General features: G+C 42.9%; 1 protein-coding gene across 2 annotated transcripts in view; it reads right to left on the bottom strand.

The window, feature by feature from the left end:
* LOC131879272 (obscurin-like) overlaps window positions 1-15,996 on the bottom strand; it is a 68,340-nt gene extending 52,344 nt beyond the window's left edge. For both annotated transcript variants that reach the window (XM_059225546.1, XM_059225545.1), the window contains exon 1: window positions 14,911-15,996. The gene's annotated coding sequence lies outside the window, so the exon portion shown is untranslated. The remainder of the gene's footprint in view (window positions 1-14,910) is intronic.
* Window positions 15,997-20,513: the final 4,517 nt, after the last annotated feature.

The following is a 20,513-nucleotide window of genomic DNA, read 5'->3' as shown; positions in this document are numbered from 1 at the left end:
TTTTGCATGAGAGGGAGTGGCTAGATGCTTAATACAGTTTTAGTACGGACATCAACTCGGTTTCTGGCAGTAGTTGTTCCCCATTAAGACATTATTTAGATTCGTTTCCGATGGCTCAAGGTCATTTTATCAAGTGTTAATCCAACTTCCTCAAATGGTTGGCACATACTTGGATATAAGCTCATTAATCTTTACAATACGAACCCGAAACAATGCCATCACTATTCTGTGGAAGCGCTTTTTATAGCAAAAGTACAGTATCTTACGTTTCTAACAAACAAAACTCAACAAAGACGGTTTTTGGGAGGAAAGACTGACCGGATATTTTCTCTGGTGAGCGACTGCTAGACCAGCTTAGAGAAGGATTAAGTGACCATGGCTTTTCTAGTTTCTCTTTATACCTTACAACTTTGGCTCTTTTGGGAGCCAGTCATTTTAGCTGGATGTTGTTATTGCCAAGAGACGTTCCATTGGTCCTCCAGGATTCAATTGAAGCTTACAGTGCTAGGTCTGGTATAGAACATGGACAAGAGTGGCCCCGAACCCAAGACAAATGAAACCTTTGGCACCTTTTGTTAACTTGTTTATGGTTCGACATGTGTGATGATGTTTGGCTCATTTGATGCCGTGACCAGAGTCATCAAGGCCCATATGGTTGTTGTATTTTCTGGTGAGGTTTCTGGTGCATGTGTGTACATTGATTGTTCAGTAACTAGTTGAAAACGATTCAGAACCAGCCAATATTTTGAAGCAGGATGGAAATGCAAGTTTGTCGGAGAGGATATTGAAAAACTTTCTGAACTTTCCTTTGTAACTTGTAAAGACATGGAAGTGTCTGTCTGATTCTTGTCAAAGGAGTTGGCCTTTATTTTATTGACTCACCTGTTTCGATCAAAACGTAATATTGGAATTGTCGCATAGGGCAGCCTTTAAATGGGATAAATGTGCTATAAGCGAAAAACTCTCAGGAGGGTGACCTTTTCGCCCATGAAGGTCGAGAAGGGGCCTTGGTGGCCTGAGCCTTGAGGGAGAATCTTCAAAGGAATTCTCTCTTTGCCGAACCTTGAAATTAAAATTCCAGGCCAAGAGACCAAAGTGAACTTTCGACCTTACCGAAGACCTTTTGGCTTGCTTCAATTCTTGCCTGTGGGATGAATGATTCGCATTCCGCTCCGATACAACGTAAGAACCTTTTACGTAATTATTGGTCTTGGCCTTTGTTCTTTCGGTCTCGCCAATCAATTTGGCGTGGAAAAAAGAAAATCAGAGATGTGATTTATGATTGCTGCGCACACCAAAGCACACTTCACTGGGGCTCGCTAATCTCGGATCTCCGATAAAATTGGCGTTGAAAGGCCTTGTAGTAGCAACTCTACTTCGCTTTATGATGTCGTTAGCGTGTCAAGTGCTCATTTGAATCATTGATGGGATTATTCTCTGTAATTCAATTGAGTCTATTCCCATTGTGAGTGTCGTACCGGGGCTTCAAATTGGAACTGAGTGCCCTTTCGAGGCACTGAAAAGGTGCCAAATGCATCAAGTGAGATGATAGAATGAATTTCTTTGATTGAATATATTGGGCTGGAAAGGACATGATGTGCCTTTGTAAGATCATTGTAGAGTCTTTGAATTTTGATGCAAAGCACTTCGAGTTTGATTGCCCTTTTACACATATGAAATGAGTACTGTACATGACCTTGCCCTCAATTTCCAAATTGCTCCAAGACTCGTTCAACGCTTGACTCCTAAGGCTCACTAAGGCCATGATCTTTAACTTACGCCTTCATTTTCGACCTCATCACGGTGATCATTTTTTATTTCATGCCAAGCTCAGACAAAGAGCCAGTCGGAAATGAAGGGGCTCGTTCCACCGACGGATTCATGTAAAGCACTACAAAGCTAAAAGTGAATTCTAGAAAAGCGACCGTCAATTACTGGAAGCATTCAAGTCGTTCTGTCGGGAAAAAATCCAATAAATTGGATTGAACCATCCATTGGCTGATTTGAATGCTCAAAGACCCTTGATGAGCCTTTTTTGAGCCAATTAAGCGAATAATGCACATGAGCCATTTGGCGAAAATACTGAGCATCTCGTGGGTCTGGAGTGTTTTCCACTTTGTCTCCATCGATCAATTTAGAAGCTGCAGAAAATATCCAGTACAGGCTTCATCAGGCTTAGTTATGGGCTTATAGTGCTCTAGATTCATGCCGAGAGCCTTCGTTTCCCGAAGTGAGTATGTCTCTGACAAAATAAAATCTAACGAGCGGGAAGGACGCGTACAAAAAGAGTCTATTAGAAAACGGAAGTCGACCGGTTGAGAGTTCATACAAATTGCTCGCCATGATGAGTATATATGTAGACTCATGAATGGCATTCTTAGTCATCGTCGCTCACCAGACGAAGGAACAAACCTTCCATCCTATTGTCATGTGGGACGTGGATGGAACGACAATTGTACTTGAAGGCCAACGGGTTTTCCCCCTTCCCAGTCTTCGGCCTTCCCTCTCTCTCAGGCTCTGTCTCTCGTACTAGATCAGTACGATTGCCATTCTTTTCCATTAATCATCGTCCTGGCGAAATAGAAAGGCCTTGAATGACTTCGAGAAAATGGCCAAGGAGCATGCGATAATGGCATTAACTTAATTTCTTTGGCCCACTCCACTCCACGACTCAACATCTTCTTCTAAGGGAATCACGAGCAAGGTACGATGAAAAGCACCAAGAAAAGAAATGGGTTGGAACCCAAGGGACTGGAGACTATCCGGAACGAACCATGGATTGTGTCGTGGATCAGAATCCCCTCGAGCCAACCAACCCTGTTCATTCGTTCGTTCGAGAGTGAGTGAATGTGTGAGTATGAACAACCTGAATGACCACATGGACTCATTAAGGACCTGCTTGGGGACCAAGAGAGCGCAAGTGCAATTGCAGATGTCTTTGCCATGACAAGGGGTCCAATTTAAGGGTCTCGACATGCATTCACTTGTATCCTCGGGGACAAAGGTACTCTGAGTCCATCAGACTGACTTAAAGGACGTTCCAACGAAAGATCTGTGTACAGTACTCTTTAAACAATAGTACATGCAAGCACTCAAGTATTGGTTCATGACTAGCGTTTTTCTCCGTTCCAATTTGGCCTCATGGGACTGCTGGATTAGTACGAGGATACGCTTCCAAATATTGCATGCTTGGCAACCCGATGTAAGGGAGTAATATTGTCAGCAGCAATATTAAACTCTCTGACTCTTTCCCCGGGCAATGGGGCTGCTTTTCGTTCCATTTCATGCACGCAAAGAGTGCCATTTGGTCCGGCCTGTTTCCCATATTGGCTCCGCGAGTTGGTCCGCGATGACAGTCAGTTATCAACCATATTACCATACCAAATGTGTCTCCCTTATAAATTGTTGCTGTTCATTCATGGCCCCGTCCTCGAACTGGGAGCAGAGAGATCCATTGTGAAGAAAACGACTGCTCCACGTTATTTGTGCCATCTCAAGGAGGCTTGAACTACCATTACGCGCACGAAGGGTTTTGATCCGCTGAAGTGAGGTGCAATCCAAGATTTATTGACCTCGTCGTCCCACTGCCATTCACTCTCTCGCTCGCTCACTCACTCACCTGTAAGAAGGAACCAAGTATTAAGGAAAGATTTCCGATAATTCCTCGACGTTGAGGCGTGACTGATGATGAGGTGCTTATAAATAAGTCCTTAACTGAAGACGAATGAACCAATTGCAGATTAAAGAGGGGCATTCTTTTGTCGTGATTTGATTTATTTCGGAACTCTACTATGTACGGTATCCATCGATGAGAGGGATGAGAGTGCGCAATGCGCTGTTTGTTCGTGGGGTCGGTGTGGGTGTTGATGATGAGTTTTAGCCGTGCTTCCAATTGCCATTTCAAGGTCGAGATCCCGTGCGATTGATCATGATTGTCAAGGAGGGACGTTCCAATTTATCGTATTTCAAACCAGGCCATGAAAGGAGTTCAATCGAGATGAGGAAAAGAGGGAAAACCAGCATTCACGCAATACGTGTTTTCACGCATGTCGCTTAGATACGCAGTGCTGCTTCGTATAACCAAGGTATGATTTGCATGTCAAAAAATCGTTTCTGAGACACGGTCTTTAATGCAAGTTGCAAGAACTTTTGAAGACGAACCTTGACAGAGAAGTGGAGAACCAGCGAATGGAGAAGGCGGTTGGCAGCCACCAATGAGGACGTGGTGGTCTGGATCCCTGGGGTTTCAATCTAAATTATTACTAGACCCAGTCTCAACATTTGTTTTCGTCAGAGTTCCATACCAACCACGTACCATAATGTATGTAGTTGAACGTCACTCCTACTTGGAGGCATGTGAAGTCGAAACCTAAATAATTTAACCTTGGAACAAGTGAGGGTTTGGACCAAGGAGACATGGAATGATTCATATGCGTACGGTGGAACCAGTGGAACACTCAAGGCTACGGAAAGTCTCCATTAAAAAGCGCGTGTGCAAATGGTCGCCTAATGAGAATATGATTATCAGCGGATCAATCCGTGGCTCAACTATGACGCATGGAACATTTCAAATGGAAAAGGCCAAGTCAAATGGGGAGATAGAGCACCATGAGAAATGGGAGGTTTTTCGCTGTACAATGAAAATTTGGTCAACTTGGCAAGTGGAAAGTGTTTACTGACCCTTACCAAGGAGGTTTGGCACAAATCATGAATACAAAAGAGGCTTTTCGGGTGGTGATAGAGCAAGCTGAGGTTTGCAGGCTGGCTGGCTTGCTTGCTTGCTTGCTTGCATGTATGCATGCATGCACGGGGATAAGAATTTTCATGCTCATTTTCCGCTCACACCCAAGAATGCCCTGCAACCACCATTGCCTGGTTCCTACCACTTCCAGAAGGTGGTCATGCATGCCTAGCTAGCATTGTACGGAAATAGAAGTATATATATGGTGATAGTCTTCGAAACGACACCGTGGTCCCTCCATCTTGTCTCCTTTCGCACCAAAAGACCTCGAGTTCCGAGGATGAAAAAAAGCCCCGTCCTCTGATTTTGGAACTCGGCCAAAGCCATCGAAAATGACATTTTCGTGTCATTTTCTCTGGACAACAAAGGCAAAGCCGACCACGCAAGCGTGACATTTTTGCCTATCATGACTAGTAATGGCCTTTAATGAACGCTTCAATGGGTCCCTGCTTTCCCCTCCTTGACGATTGGTTAACCTTCAACGTAAGCAACGTAAGCGAGGAATTCATGTCGAGAATTTGGTGCGAACCTTCCAAATGACGACAGTTGTGACAGACTGGTTGGATCTTGATGCGATGTCAATGCCTTGGGACTCCATGGGCAAGAACCACGCCAAAAAGCGAACGAACGAACGAAAGAACGAACGAAAGCGTGAGTGAGTGAGTGAATGTGGGACATGGGGGATGAGGAGGGCTTTAAAAGATCCATTTTGCAAGCTCGATCGATGGGAACAGAGCAAAAAGTGTGAGGGATTGTGAAGCCGATAATATCTCTGTCAAAGTCAACCAGGTACATACAGACGGGATCGCGCACGTATGTCACTGAACAGGCAGCACGGTCCGGACGGCGGAATCAGTGGTAGACATCTTCATTTCCATATCTTGGAGCAACATTGTTCTCGGTTACGACAAACATGTCATGTGACATGATAAAGGAGCCAACCAGATAAATGGCACGCTCACTCGAAATGGGTCATAATCTTATTGAAGTTATTAGAACTCGTTAAGAGGCACTTCCTTTTTCCATTTGGCATTACGACCGTCCAAATGTAGTAATTTCGTAATTTCCCCTCCCCTGCCATGGATCTTCTAGCTTCTTCACCTCCCTCAATGTAACGTTCCCCCTTGAGTTTTGAGTTCCGTCGTACACTTGTTAAGTTCCTCTATGCCGGTTCTAGCTCCCAAAGCGTCGTCTGGCTGAACAAAGGGGTGGCAGAAAGGCCACCAGAAATCGTATGCAATAACCTGGCCGAACTATTAAGAACTGGGGAAGACCTCGGTGGTCGTAAAGTATACTCACAAGAGTTGCATCGAACAAGCATGCGTTCTGTTCAGGTCATGCTACGATCTAGCTTAAGTGGCCAAAGTGCAACAACGATACAACCAGCGAGATAACTTTGTCTCGTCACTGACAGCTCGTAACAAATGGTCGTTTCGACCTAATTAGACCTGGATTGGCACGATCCTACCCCCAACCCTTACTTGAGGAGCTAGCGAGGGTACTTCAACCTTATTAGCAACGTTGTAGTAGTGTTAGTGGGGGGGGTCTGATTTGCAAACAAAAAAAACTTGTACGAAGAAAACATCGTTTCTATCTGATTATTATTGCGCTATTTACGATTGAGAACCCTTCGAGCGTGCACTCTTAGGTATTGGGCTTTGATTGGTACACGTTTATGGGGGTCCTTGTGGTGATCCATGGTGACGTTTTGGGTTGGCAGGGAGATCCGGTACGGTTATTGGGTCATCAAACGAGCTTGATTAATAACAGGGAAGCATTTAATTAATGTCTTGTTGGCCTGGCACCGAAGAATGAATGGTCTTGGAATAGGGTGTGTGGCCAATGATTAATGACCTTTACATTTTGTCGCCGGGTTCTGCTGTTGATATTGTTGTTGTTGTTGTTGTTGTTGTTGTTGTTCATGATGGTGTTGGTGGTTGTGGTTTTGCGAGGGGTGTGAATGGCAGATGGCAGGGCAAAAGTCAAATGAGATATCATCTTGCCAAACCCTCGTTCTAGGGTTTTAAACGGGAGGCGAGCGCTAAAATAGTCTTGAATAGGGACTTGAAGGAGAACAAATAGATAGTTCTGCAGAGAAGACTTCCAGACAAACTTCTCTCCCAGAACAATATGCTTACTTTTCGAAGGGGTTTTCAAATAATCTCACATTGCGCTTGAAAGGATAAACAGATATTTAAGAATCGTGGGATCTTCCAATACATCGTGAAGCTTAACCTTTCCAAGGGCGTCATTGATATGTTCGCGGCCCATTTTCTTCATTTGCTCGCCTATGATCATATACTATGTATGTTATAGATATCGATTTCTTTCCCTATGTCTGTCAAGCCAGATCATTTCTTTCGGACGGGTACTTACGATATTGTGGAACGTTCACTGAAAAACTGACCGGACTTTTGGGCTGCATATTGGAAAATTGACTGGGCACTTTTGGTTAGACGGTATGCTTGAAAGCTTGAATTGAAACGTCATTGCTAAATTCAAAAACTCGTGCAGCAGTTACTCATAGCACAATAAATGAAAAATCGATACTAATTGTATGAGAAAAAAAAAACAAAGATAATCGTTTTGTAAATTACTTAGTTTGAGGTCATGTCAAATCCTCAAAATTTATTTAAGCATTCCCCTTTGCTTGACCTCTTTGCACCTTACAAAAATATATGGTGTAGAAATTGTAGAAAGTCAATGATCATGTAATAGAAGAAGTTCAATTCTTAACTTGCTTGAAGCCAAAACGGGGTTCTTTTCCTCCATTAAAGTTGAAATGTAGATATATATGTAAGTGCTCTTTCCAATTTTCAGATAGAAAAATGTAATTTGCCCTTAATTGGGCGGAACAAATGTTCCTGTTTCTTTCCAATCTCAGCTGGGCTGTGCCATCGTGCTCTTGTCTTAATGCTTGCGCTAAATGGGTCCACGACCAGGAAGAAATCGTGCACCAGGACCAACCATTTTGGTAGTAAAAATTTAGTTTCGACTCGTTCATTAATCCAAGACGCATTCGTTCTCACGTCTACTCAGTATAAAATGAATTCACTTGATTGAACTCTCTCTCTCTCTCTCTCTGTCTTCTCGTATTTTGAAAATGGTGGCGCAGTAGTGGAAAGACAAATGAGGAACCAATCTGGAAGGATCAAGCGGATTTTGGAACCATTACATGGACATCGTCCCTAGATTAGGTGTCCCATATGCGACCGAGCGATTATGCTAATGCCAAGCTGGATTTATATGATTGTACGTCCGTACATACCCGGTACACGTAAAGTACATCGTACGGGTTGAGTAAGAGCAGAGAAATTCGAGATTGAACCATCTGACATTTGTACTTCTGTCCAACCATTTTGTTCCGGGAATCGGTCCCTCTAAGCGATTACGAGAAAATGTAGCTCAATGACCATTGGCGTCGAGCAGTGTTGAGGAATTACTTTTCGGATACATTAGAAAAACAGCTTATGTCCTTGTCAGAGCCAGTCCACGTGGGCCATATTATTTTTTCCCAAGCAAGTCCACCAAACGCTAGACGGGCTTATCGATGAATATTTCTTACTTGGATATCTGCCTTGGAGCACAAAAGTGAGGCACACTCTCTTACAATCATACGCATTTCATGATCAAGATTCATAAGAGTTCCGACAATGTGATTGCAAATAATTCCTTGGGGCTTTGCAAAGTACACCAGCTGATATTCATGTACGTTTCAGATTCCACCGTTAGCTCAAGAAAATCAAGGCACCAATGCAGCTCAAGGTACCTCTCAAAATGGTTTCTCCCCAATGCATTTGCAGCCTCGTTTGAGTTCGTGATTTATGTTCTGGGTTTTATTCAGATCCAAAGTGCATGTGGTCTTCTTTGGGAAGAATATTCAAACCACTTGAGCAGAAATTACAACATGCCACATTTGACCAAGTCTGAAGCTGCTTTTTAGATAGAAGTGTTGACCTTTTTCTGCTTATGTGGGCACATGTAGAAAAGAAAAGTTTGTGTCCTATATGGGTACCCTTTCCATCGGGGCCGAAACGACTCTGAAGCCTGAAGTTCGTGTAATCCAAAAGGCTCTGGAAGCACAAATAATTTGTCGAAGGTCGAGACACATTCCAGTAGATCATAATTCCCCCGAATGTTTAAATTGGCAAAGTGTTGTCCCACTACAAGTCCTTTGAATCATTGGAAGGATCAGAATGTGTAACAGCCCCATCCAAAGAATGGATGACAATTTTATAGGATTCCTTTTGAGCTCAAACTTTCTTGCATGATTAATATTGCTCCTCTGAGTGATGACTGGCTCCTTCATGGTTGTCGTGCTTTTGAAAAAGCTTGTCTATTTCGTTCGTCTCTTTCTGGTTTCCATTGGGCAATCCTTAGAGTAGCATAGCATATACGTATGTATACATGCTGGTACATAAGGTTACTAGAGCATTAGTTGGCTTTGAGGCCAATCCCAAAGTTGTCTAGAGTGCATGCAGTGAAGCAGGAGTGGATCTGGTGGTCCTTGGTGGTTTTGTGCATAGATCACCATTGCAAATCCCACGCTGAAGTTCCCAAATGACAAATGGAGCAGAGTATCAATGGAATTCCAGGAAGAAGCCAAATTACTCTGCCTGCGAGCTGTAAATTGAGGATGACTGAGGTTGTTGTTGTTGTTGTTGTTGTTGTTCTTCGTCCTCCTCCTATTCTCAAAAAGGGTCTTGAGGGTCGTGACAGCATCCATTAAGGCGGTAAAAGGGGCTTCAGATTTGGGGGGGATGAGCTTTCAAAAATCCATTCGGTGCAAAAGAAGTATATGCTAAAAAAGGTGGCCATGATTTCATTCGCGCTCAAATGTCTTTGTGCCACTTTCCATTGGAACATAGTAACATTTAGCCACCACTTTTCGAGGAATGTACATATTTTGCCTGTGACAGTCCTGACATAAGAACATCCTCAAATGCCAGAGTGATGCTTTTATGGCAAACTAATTCGTGCTCAAGGTTACTTTTGCCTCCATCCCAGTTGGGATGTGTCAATTCTATGGGACGACAATTTAATTACACCAACACCATTAAGAGCCTTCTACATCAATTACTCAAGAGAGTCATGTTGTTTTGGTGCTCCTCCTTCATCTCTTTTTCTCGAGTTGGTTCATGCCAAGGAACCAGAAATGTATGAAGGGACGCATTACTTGTGTCTGTGCGTGGGTGTGCCTTATGTTCCACACGGTACGGGCACAATGTTACTTTTAGGAACCCCTGGACTTCACCTGAACGAAGAAACCCAATCAAGGTACAAACTGACCAAATTGGCTTTTTGTTTGTTTGGACAAGGAATATGGCCTGCAATTAGAAACTATTGCATATGCACTCATCATGAGGCGAGGTTATCCTTTTAAATGGCTGTTGAAAATAGAAGCCATTTCTAACACCTATTAGGCGTAGCTACGTAGATGAGTAGAAAGTTGATGTAAATAGCCAAAAGCAAAACCCAAATCAAATTTTCTAAGCATTATCTTATGTGTTTGGCAAAAAAATGTGCTATTGACAGAACCCCTTTTTAACCACAGTCGAAAGTTTTCTTTCGGCTTAAAAGAAAAAGCAAAATATATAACAGTTCGCCAATCATTCATTATTGTGCCCCTTGAAACGCCCAGTCATAGATCTAATCAAGATGACCTTCAAGTTGAATCATTGGCATTTGAAGGACGAGGAAACTTGGCAAAAGTAAGTATCAATCTTTATTTTTGGAATTAGGCAAAGGCAAAATTTGCAACCCTTCCAAATCCGAGCCAGATATTGTAATGGTCAAGCCACTTTGGAATGACGTTAAAAACCCTTTTGGCGTAAGAGAACAAAAGTAAAAAAAAAGATTTTACCAAAAAGTCCAAGCCGACATGAAAAGGTTAAACATCTAATATAAGTTTGAAAATTTAGATTGCTTTCTCGTGGCATTCCCATTACTCTTAAATGCATCAGACGAAACAATTGTCAAGTCATGTTCATTTTGCTTTCGAACGTGCAACAATCAAAGCTCTCTTTCTTAATCAAAGACCAGCTTCGAATATTGTTTGGCTAATCCTCTGAATACGTAAATTTAATAAAATAACAATTCCGGTCGATCTTTGATGTTTTCAAACAAAGAATAAATATCAATCTAGGCATAAACACTCGGACAATCAGATAACGGTACAATCAGTCAGCTCAACTGATAATTCCTTTATATGATACTTAGCTTTATTGAAGTGGTGGTTTAATAAAAGACCTCACCTGAAATCAATTCCCCCCTTTTCCCGCTCCAGCAGACTGAGAACCACAAAATGTCATTTACGGACGAACGAAAACAAGGCCGAGCATCGGTTTCATTCATGCGCAAGGCCTTCATTCCCTCATAAAAAGCCAGCAGCTGACCTTGTTTCTATCATTATCACAATCATCATCATCATCATCATCATCATCATCATCAGCTGCAGCAATGGCAACAGTCCCCAAATGAACCAACCCAATATACTCACTTTGAACAAACAGGGAAGGAAATGAGTTCCAAATGACACAAGGACAACGATATGCCAGGACTGAACACGATTTATTCTCGTCCATCTTAAATAAAAGTGTAAAAGAGGCTACGTTTAATGCCTCGTTGGATTCCTTTTGTGTCGCTTTCCGCCGGGGCCAAACCTAGCATTGGTAAAGCTCACGATGTGTTTCACACCCAAGGCGTGTGTATGTATTGCTACTTGCCGGGTACGTACAGCACAGCACAATAGAGTACAAAGTAATTCACGGCCCTTCACTTTATTTGGGTTGGGGGGTCCATGTGGATGGAAATTGTGCGTTTCTCTCCCTCTTCACCCAACGGTCTCTACAGCATTGCTAATATGGTCCCTTTTCTCGTCCTCCATCTTCTCGTGTAAGCTCCAACGACCTCGGCCATAATTTTGTTCCAAAAAAACCAGAGCAAATGGTATTAATTGAAGCTAAAAAAGGGAACTGGTTAGTTTGGGGATATTGTACTTGCCAATCGGAAATGGCAATAAAGGCTGAATCAGGATGCTTGTAGAAGTGATCATCGGCGATTCTTTCCCTATGGAAAGTGCTCTCGTAGCCGCGGAAACAACACATGCGAACATCAACATCTTGAGTGTTGAACAAAAGAAGTAGTTGTAGCACATTTGCCCAGATTTGCTCCTTTGTCGGTTGAACGAGAGAAAAAAGGGGAGCCTTCATTTGGTCGCCTTAATGAGAATGGGACCATTTTGGAACAAGGAGTAGAAGTACTCTTACTCCTTCTCCTTCTCCTCGTGTGCCACTACACGGTTCCATTGAGAGTCTCTAAAGTGTTCAAAGCTGCCACCACCGAAAACAAGGTCCAATCCATGGACAATTCTCTTTAAGCGAATGAACTACTTCTTCCTCCTAAATTCGAGCTACTCGCGTTGGTCGCGTCGGGAAAAAAAACCGAAGCGTTTTTGGTCTGTGTGCAAACTTGTGTACCACGCAAAAGTTGAGTGGATCCACCATGAACAACTTCTTGCTACACTTGGTTTGTACGTAGTAACCGCCCAACTACCTAAGGTGCACCATTTTTAGACGAAATGACATCTTAATTAATGAATGAGAATGAAACAGTGCTTCGCCAAGGGTCTTTTTCTTAACTTGGGGAAACCAAAGGCCTGTGAAGAAAAACTCATCAGAGATCAGAGCTCTAACCAATCCCTGTCCGCAATAGTAAGCAAATATTTGCCGCCTGAATGAACGTCCCGAATCTCGTCAGTTTTTCTTGTTCCACTATCTCGCTCAGACCGACATAATGAACAAAGTTTTAGAGACAAAGTTCTCAAAAAAAGGTTGGGCGGTCTAAGGTCCAGTCCACGGCCGTAAATCGATAAGGGGGAACATTTAAGGCTTCTTTTAATGGAGGATTCCCCGGGGATTTACATGCGGAATGAGTTTCCGCAACATTGTCCATCGTGAATCGTTGCGATGACAAAAAAGAACCATCTCATGACCAAAAACTCTTCTGCTTGAGTGCTCTTCATCGGCGCACTTGACTTAGACAAACATTCGATAAAAGGATTCAAAGTCAAGGCACAGAAAGGTCCTTCTCTCCTCCCATCGGTCGGAGGCTACTTTCGAAAGCACTCCAGCGATTATTCGGTAAAAACTTCCCATATTAAATCCCCACCAGATACCGCATGCTACTGTACGTACGTACTCGTACATCCATACCCGTAGCATTGAGTTACGTACGCTAGAATCAGTAATTGCCGAGTGTGTAAATTCAACGGGCAATATCATCATCTTCATCCTGGTGCCGAGGAGACTCCAATCCTGACTCGGGTGGCATCTATTGTATTCCCCATAGAGATTTTATGAGGATTTATGAAGACTGGCTCGCCGTTCTATCCGCGTGTTTGCAGTCCATACTCTGAACTCATATACATTACTATCCATTCAGAGCAGAATGTGTACGTATTCTACAATGGACGTAGGAATTGCCCGTATATGTACGTACACTCTACTACTCTGTCTCTCCGCTTTTTTTGTATGGTTGTGTTGGTGGTTGACTGGCTTTCTCTTGTTTGGGGTTCATTTCGCGCATCGTCCATTTCAAACGCAGGATGAGGACTGGATTATTACCATGCTCGATAACACCGCTACCCCCGTGCTTACTGTCGGTTGAGAGGGACATTTTGCCAATTATTCACAGTTGACGATTTTGGGGAACATTGGCCTCCTAATCACATGCGCATTGTTAGACAAAAACACGCACCTCTTTTCATTTCTAATGTACAGTGGCCGGAATTTTTCGTTGACTTGGGACAATATTGCCGAGTTGGTGGAGCAGACATGCAGGTCATTCAGCTGCTGTTTCTTTTTTTTCTTCAATTCGTAAATTCGGCAAACATGTACATATGTGTGTGTGCGTATGTGTGCGGCTGCATGTGATGACACAGAATGTCAAGGATTCTTGGTAAGTTGTCAGGGCCGTTTTTGCGTCGAGTTTTCATATTCATTTTCTTTCATAGAAGTTGAGCTGCTCTCGGTATTGTTGTTGTTGTTGCTGTTGTTGTTATGAGCTCCAAGTTTTGCCCTCATCAAGACAAACTTTCAAGGGTAACGAAGGGAACCGCGATTTTTGCCCTCCAATCCAATGTCTTTGGAGATGGTTGAACGAGAAAGGCGAAAATTCTTCAGACAACTGACTTCACCACTCCACTCACAACTCCATCTTCTCGCTCAAGCTCAACCGAAATGGAATGCATTTGATCAAAAATTCTTGTTTAGGCACAAACTTTTTTCTCTGCATTCGTAATTGTAAATGCAAGACACGGCCTGACTCGCTACAATCCGAGACAAGTTCGCTAGTGCACTCTGAGGAAGTGTCGGTGTGACTCATAAATACATACACATTACGGGGATCACCGGGATCCTCCTTTTTCTGCATTTTCTCTCCCCTCTTCTACGATTCAAAAAGCGGACGGGTTTAGGGCTGTAACAACCCCAAGAGAGACTTTGGCCTCCAAAATTCGAATGAATAGTGATTAAGTTCACGGAATGTACATTATTAAGAAAATCGATCCCTCGTGTACGATGTGGTTGATAACGTTTATCTTAATTCATTAACACTGCCATTCAACCCATTCGATAATAGAGAATTGTTATCGAGAATGAACCCACAGTGTTGCCAATGATGGTTGGTGAACGAAGGAAATACTTTAAGACATATTCAGTTATTAGAGTTTTGCAGCATTTTTAGCGCTTTTAATGAGAAAAGACATTGTTCTTGGGTTATTAGTACTTAGTAAGGTGTCAACCTGACCTCAAGAGGTAACCAATCAACCAACTGATTAAGAGATTGAGGTGAAGCAATCGACTTTGTCGATGACTCTGATAATTCAACATAAACATGCCAGGGGTCTCCCCCTTTAGAGCCAATTGCGGTTGTCATTTTTTGTGTATGTGTTATTAATGGGCCCATGCTTGTGTCCAAACTCGATTCACTTTTATGGAAGATTGATTTACTCGATCCTCAAAGTTTCTCGTCAAATCCCTCATCGTCTAATATTCTTGAGCGTGGAACTTCTCGGATGATGAGATCTGATGATAAAGCAATGCATTCGCCTTTGCCGACCGTCATCATATTCGATGTCACTTCATCACCATTATCTTGAATCGACTTACCTTATGCCTTTATGAAACTGTCGTGCTTGTGTCCCTCACAATGAGAAACGGGTGAGCTCAATGGTCGTATCAGATGGGATTTCTTGAACCTATGTCTTCGTAGCAATCCACGTTAAGTTGAGAAGTTGCCGGCAAAGTCCTTTATATCTCACCGAATGCAAAACAATCTCACGTGAAACGGGGACTTCACTCTATAAGGTACTTGTGTACGTAAATACACTGTACATACACCGAACCAACCCTAACTAGAGGAAGAAAAGTTTTACCTCTAAAAAAATGTCGCTCACTGTTCAAGCCTTCGGGGGAACTAGGTATACTATACGTTGAACTAGTAGTTGGATGCTCGAAGATCCATTCCAGGTTCCTCGATGCACACTTTCATGGGGAAGGAATGCACTTTTCCTTGATTCATTTCTTCCACGATTCTGGGATACGAGTCCAGACCACGGGCATGGTAGAAGGCCACGAAGGAGCTTGTTCCTTGGATTCCATACAACCGTTTTTCTTCCGCAAACTTGCTCAACCACCACCACCACCACTCACTTTTGTTGCTATAACTACCAGACCAGTCGGAGTACTTCCACAGCCACCACCACCACCACCAATACCACAGCGTCGACGCTTCGTACAACCAGAATAAATATGGTTGTCAAAATCGTTTGCAGGACACACTTGTTCCCACAAAATGCATTCTGGCTCCAGAGTCAAGAGAAAAATGGTTGGTGGGTTGGTTGGTTGGTTGTTGAAAGAAGCTAATGGGAATTGTCACTTTAGCGCGCTCACTGACAGGCGGGGATGTATACAGAAGTGAGTCCTAATTCAATCCCATCGGGGTGGCCTTCGGACTTCCCCCCGAGATGATGATGATGATCAAATCTTTGCACTTTCAACATCGATGGATCATTTCCAAATCAGCTGGGTCTCACTCCCCTCCCTAGGATTCGGGATCCAATTTTCTTCTCGTCTCAGCCCTCTCAGAGCCAGGATAAAAAACCCTCCAGATAGATCCTACGAAAAAGAGTCACAACTAGCTGGTCCCGTTTGGTTCACTGTTCCAACTCGATTGAAGATGAGAAAATCGTGGACCGTTTTCATCGTAGACCGTCGTTGCTCTCGTCGCCCGCCCAATTCCCTTCGAGGGAACGAGCTCCAAAGACGTTGGACCTTCCTTCGCCTTCGCACGTCCAATTCCGTATTGAGCATTGAGGAGGCCACCAAGAGAGGCTCAATGGAGGGAGAAACTCTGAGACACAGGGAGAGAAAGCGAGAGAGGAGCACAAGGCAGAGAATGGAACGAACGGACCAACAACGAACGAAGCAAGTCACTCGAGATTCATATGGAAGAACCCACCGACAGGCACGCAAGGCGATGGGAGGGGGGGGGGGCTGAATCGTTCGGAAGAAGCAAAGAAAAAAAGATGTACGTAGACAGACTCTCTCACTCTGGACAAGTTGTCATTTCGACGTGGGAAAATTTCGATCCAATTCGACGCCCATAATTGGTCTTCGTCGATTCGAAAGTGTCGAAAAATGCGGTTGATTGATCTGACAAGAGGTGTATTGCGAGTCTATTCAAGAAAGTCCAAGAGAAGCACTTAAGACTCTTTTGGCTGCCATCGACTGAATCATCCGCCGTGTTCATTCATTTCGCCGGGAGGGTATTTTTCCAACAATTTGGCTCACCCACGTCAGAATTGTCTGGACAATTTTAAGCTCAAGATGGAATATGTACTCGTTTGAGACAGTCAGTCATGCATAGGTTATTTTGAGGGGAATGTTTTAACAAAATATCCTGGAGCTGTTTCCTTTCCACAAGTAATCGGTCCAAACACATCGGTAGAACAGATAAGAAAGGTTTCGCTTGGTCTTGACCAAAAAGTGTTCAGATACTGCAAAATTGTTTCTGCCATAACTTTAAGTTGACCGCATGTATGAATGAAATGAATGGTCGGTTCATGATTTCACTCTTTAGACTACAGCTTAAATCAGAAAAACTGAATAGGTCAGATTGCAAATTGAGGCGGGGGTTTAAAATACCCTTTCAAACCCTTTTGCTAATAAGTTTAGTTCTGAATTTAACTGCCCGCCAATTTTTGCACATATTTGACCAAATATCCTAGAAAAACAGCACAAGTTAGTTTTTGTGTTAAGCTTGCTACAATCAATCATTGATAGTTCGGGGCAAGTTTGCTAAATATTCGTCAAGAATTCTTAATCATTGTTTTTGATTGACCAAAATCGACGAAATCGGTTGGTCAAGACAATTAGGAAGAGAGTCTACGAACTTGACAAGTTAAAATAATCTCTAATGATATATAGACCTCGAGCCTTTGCTCTATTGTAAGTGACTCTATCTATTAGACGCAAAAGGTGCCCCTTGAAAGGCATGTAATGATGAATTTTCGAAGCCCAGACCCAAATGAACAAGTTTATGAACAGGAAAATATGAGGCTTCCTCTGATGACCACTTGACCAAATCTGAACTTTTGTCCTATAATTTAGTGTTTAAGTATGGGTCCTAAGATATGGTTGGTCGATTGTGAATCCTCATATTGCTCGGCAATTCACAACTAAATGTTCCACACCACGTACACCTTAAAGTGGACGTCAAAATTTGAGGTTGGATTCAAATCTAGACTGCACATTTCAATATCCGAACCTTTCAGAACAGAAGTACATGTTTGCTTTCATTTGACATCACTGTTAACACATGTTCAAAAAATACACCGATGACGTTACGGTTCTCCGAAAATGATGAGCTAGTAACTCCCAAGGGCTTAGGCTCAGATATCGCTTGACCTTCATATACTTTTTCTGTTTGCACGAGAAATCCATCTTCATCTCTCTAAACTCGGATGAATTGAGAATGCCTTTTCTTTCATTGATTAGAGATGTGGAGGAAAAACGATCTCCTGCTTTCGTTTGCGAGTCTTATGAATAGTTACAACTGAAGAATCAGTATCTTTACGTACGAGTACGTGGTGTTGATACTGATGCGTGTCTTGAGTAAAACGGACCAGATTCCTCAGTTTTCCCCGGGGTCTTAAACGACGGACACATATGTCACCTTGGTTCTTGGAATGGCAATCTTACATGAAAGAAATGACCATCATGTTCGCTGGTGGTGTTTTATGCGATCCTAGGCATAATTTACTACACTTGGGTCCAAAATTGAAACATATTTGTTTCTTAAGGTTGAGTGTTCTTAAAATTGCAATGGTTTTTAAAGAGGGAAAAAGTGAAGTGTTTTGAAAGAACAGGATAAACATGCATTTCTACAATGAATTTTTGAGCTAAATGTTAGCCTTGAATATGCTTCTAAAATATGTTATGTGCATTTCGGTGTTAAACATGATTTAGCTCTTACTTTTCACATTTATCGAATAAACCTTAATATTACTGTCGCACAGGGTCCAGCTAATAAAAAAGTAACACAAGAGAATCCAAGTAACGGATACTACTTGACACACGCAAATGATAAGGGCTATTAATTGGACCTCAGGCCTAGTGGGGTCTGAAAATAAAGTTGTTTCTACACGACATAACACAGGTTTTCTCCAGACCATCACCTACACGAAAGGTCGATTTTCCATATCAGTCGTCCACGTGTGCCTGTAGAAATGCAAATTTGTAGGATATCCGGAACTTCAGCATCAAGCTTTTTATGCATTTATTCATTTACTGCATTCAGCTGAAGGCCTGAAACGAACAGATTTATGAACACTTCATTTTTGTTCCAAACTAACCCTGGCATTTCCTAAAGACCGTAGATGGTCAGTCTTGTGAATCTAGCTATTCTGATAAGTCGAAGATATTTCTATCTTGATAATCATAACGACTCAGAAAATGGCATTTTACATGAAACACTTGATAAAACATTCACCAAAGTTTCAAGTTTATTATAACACATGCAAGGTGCGTCTCCTTCGGAAGGAACTTCGTTCCGGTTCCTTTGTTCCTCGTGCTTCATTCATCTTAATGTTGATGAGTCGAGCGTGGAAGACTCAATTGGTGAGGAGTCCAACTTCATACATGGCCGTGGGTTGTTCCATATGGACGCGGTGACCAACCGAGCCCATTTCCTTGGTCCTTTCAAACTTTCCAGTATATTTCATAATTCAGTGGAGTGGTTATACGCCCTTGAGACTTTCTGAAATGCATAAGATGACTCGTGGCGTTAGCGTTAACTCGGGTATGGTCAGAAGTTATCAAAGAAAGCCACATCGGTAGTTGACTCTTCTAAGGAATACTTTACACTTCCCAACCACGCACCATTTGACGCGCTTTATACAAAGGCTATACAGAAAAACTCGAACTAGAGTCGCTTGGTTCAGTGTAGGAACGGTATGCAATGATAGGCTGGTGGCAAAGTAATGCTAGTTTCCAGTGGAATGATTCCATTGTCTCAAGTTTCAGTCTTCGTCCCTTCCTTTCCGTTTGCCCTGATTTATGAGAAGAAAAAAGATCCAAAGCCGGGATGGGCGCCAATCTTTAAATTGGAATTCTATTGAGGCCCCCTAAAATCCATTTCACTCAACTTGAGGGCGGGGGGAAGGGGGGGCATTGAATCAATTGAGCCCATTTGTAGGGCAATAATACCAATTGCTCGGCATGATTGATGGTCAATGTCGATGTGTTTTACTTTGGTACTATCAAGGGTGCATTATTGTGCATTGGAGACTTGCGGTCCCATTCATTGTTCCAACAATCATTAGCCAAGATCTACGAAGCCCTAAGTTTCTTTGGTCCATCTCGGAAGTACAAAACTGGCATGGGCGGCAGACCTCACGCTAAAAACACATTCTAGGCCATTTCCAAGGGGAAGTATTTCTAATGGGGAGTTCGCTCGTTTCCAACCACCACTCCAAGACGCACCCACACCCTCACACACATAGTACATACGTACGTATATTCATACATACTACTTGGGTTTGGACCATTATTACGTACGAATGAGGACTTGCCATATTCATACGACAAAACGATACAAAGACGATGATGATGGTGATGGTGATGGTAATTCACATTAGTGGTAGGAGCCGGGAATAGCTCTGTGTACTTGGAAGTCGACGATGTCCGTCCTGTCCTGTAGTATGGCTGTCTGCCGTATCACCGACAGACCCGAGAGAGGGGAGACCAGAATGATGGGGTGGTTGGGAACTCATGTCCATTAGCGAGGGTTAATTCAATTACAAGGCAAATAAGTAAATGCTCCTCTCTGTGTTTGGACTATTAGTTCTTGGGTTAAGAGTGACGACAAGGAGTGGCTCGCCAATGTGCGGCAAACAGGGATCCCGAAAAATGGAAAGATACATAACTTCGTAGTAGCTGTTAAGAATATTTGTGGGCTCTCGTCTGAAGCTAGAATTGTACTTAAGACTGCCCTCCTCATTGGCCTCTTTCCCCGTGTTTCCTCCTCGTTCATCAGACAGAGATTGTCAATGGTCTGACAGAAAATGAGAGGTTGTCCAAGTGGATGAAGTTGGTCCGATGTTTGATCTTTAGTAGCTACTTAGAGAAGTGGCTCAGCCATCGTGGCTAATACTACGACTACAGGGTCTATACTGCTCCCCATTGAGAAGTCGGGGTGATAACAATGGATA

Source organism: Tigriopus californicus, chromosome 4 (genome assembly GCF_007210705.1).
Source record: "Tigriopus californicus strain San Diego chromosome 4, Tcal_SD_v2.1, whole genome shotgun sequence".
NCBI classification, from domain to species: domain Eukaryota; kingdom Metazoa; phylum Arthropoda; class Copepoda; order Harpacticoida; family Harpacticidae; genus Tigriopus; species Tigriopus californicus.
Note: the sequence above shows the minus strand (reverse complement) of the source record. Positions and strands in the feature narration are given on the sequence as shown.